Source organism: Phocoena sinus, chromosome 7 (assembly GCF_008692025.1).
Source record: "Phocoena sinus isolate mPhoSin1 chromosome 7, mPhoSin1.pri, whole genome shotgun sequence".
In the NCBI taxonomy this organism is placed as follows: Eukaryota; Metazoa; Chordata; class Mammalia; order Artiodactyla; family Phocoenidae; genus Phocoena; species Phocoena sinus.
In genome coordinates this window covers 104,506,858-104,508,681 of record NC_045769.1, presented here as the reverse complement: position 1 = coordinate 104,508,681, position 1,824 = coordinate 104,506,858, and the positions used below count along the sequence as shown (strand labels likewise).

The 1,824-nt window shown below is 44.4% G+C and overlaps 1 pseudogene; it reads left to right on the top strand.

The window, feature by feature from the left end:
* The first annotated feature begins 628 nt into the window (after positions 1-628).
* Positions 629-1,226, top strand: LOC116757009 (annotated as a pseudogene).
* Positions 1,227-1,824: the final 598 nt, after the last annotated feature.

Here is a 1,824-nt window from a genome sequence, read left to right as displayed (position 1 = left end):
ACTTCTCTCTGGAATGAAGAATGCTTCATCAAGTAGTTAACATCTTCCATTTGTTGGGGTTTTAGCTCTGCAGAAGAGCTCAGAGATATTGTTATGTGTACCAGCTGAGATGGAACCAGGGCCCTGCCCCCAAAGCTGTGCTGTTGTTTCTTTGGACTGCTCCTCCCTTATCTCTGCACACCCTCCCTTCCCTGATTAACAAGCGTCTGAAATGCTTCCATGCCCAGGAGCCCAACAGGGTCCCGCTCAGTTTCAGTATCATCAGAGATAGGACCAAGAACTGGAGCAGAAGCGTGGCCTGGACACACAGACGGGAGGATCCCAGAGAAAGCGGGACCCTATGGCCAGGCAGAGACATTCCAGACCAAGGAATCCTGCTCAATCTCTGGGAGAAAAGATGGACTTGGGGCGACCTGTGCATACAGGCACCCTCTGCATGGAGGTCAGGCCCTCCCAGCACCTCCCCCAGGCCAGACTTTTAGGAGAGCAGCCAGGGAACATGAGGGCTCTGAGAATACCAAGTCCCCGCTCTGACCTTTAAGAAGAAACAGACCCGGTCGGCCGCCGCTGCCACTGCCGCCAATGCTCCAACCTGTTCCGTGCGGCCCACGCAGGCCCCGCGGCGGCCATGATGATCCATGGCTTCCAGAGCAGCCACCAGGACTTCTCCTTCGGGCCCTGGAAGCTGACGGCGTCCAAGACCCACATCATGAAGTCAGCGGATGCGGAGAAGTTAGCTGATGAATTGCATATGCCATCTCTCCCTGAAATGATGTTTGGAGACAACGTTTTAAGAATCCAGCATGGCTCTGGCTTTGGGATTGAGTTCAATGCTACAGATGCATTAAGATGTGTGAACAACGACCAAGGAATGTTTAAACTAGCCTGTGCCAAAGAGTGGCAGGAAAGCAGGACAGAGGGTAGCACTCTGAGGAATTTATTAAACCGTGTGCTTGGACCTATACACAGATTATAAGGGAACATTACTTGGAGAATCACTTAAGCTAAAGGTTGTACCTACAACAGATCATATAGATATAGAGAAATTGAAAGCCAGAGAACAGATTAAGTTTTTTGAAGAAGTTCTCCTGTTTGAGGATGAACTTCATGATCATGGAATTTCAAGCCTGAGTGTGAAAATTAGAGTAACGCCTTCTAGCTTTTTCTTGCTGTAGTGGTTTTTCTTGAGAATTGATGGGGTGCTTATTAGGATGAACGACACAAGACTTTACCATGAGGTATCTATTCTCATTTAATGAAAGTACTAATTGACATTGGGTTTGTTCGCATTGTTACATTGTCAGTCTGACAGTTTGAAATGCAGTAACGCTTTATATTATATGGCTATTTGTCTAACCTTTAAGAGCGGGTGTGTCATATTCACTGCTGACTGCACAGTTATCGAAACATTACATCTTCTTTTCCAAAAGTTCTACGAGTTGAACATGTTTTCCAAAAGACACTCCCTGGTAAAGGGGAGTCTGATGCTTTTTAAAAACCTCTGAAACTTAATCTGTTTAAGAAAACTGTCCCTTAACACTTACTTTTTTTGTGGTATGTGTTGTTTATGTAATGTCCTGATATTAGAAATACCAATCTCATGGCCTCCAGAAATTTCTATTACACAATTATTTTGATGGTTGTTTTAATGTTTGAAAGCTCTGTGCTCCATTTCAAGGAACTGTTAACATACGAAGTTTTCAAAAAAATAAGTGAAGAAAGTGGGGGGGAGGCTTAAATTGAGTCATGAAAATTCTTCTTGTAGCTTTATAGCAGCCTATCCTTTTTGAATGAATTTTTAACATCATATTTGTGATCATATAG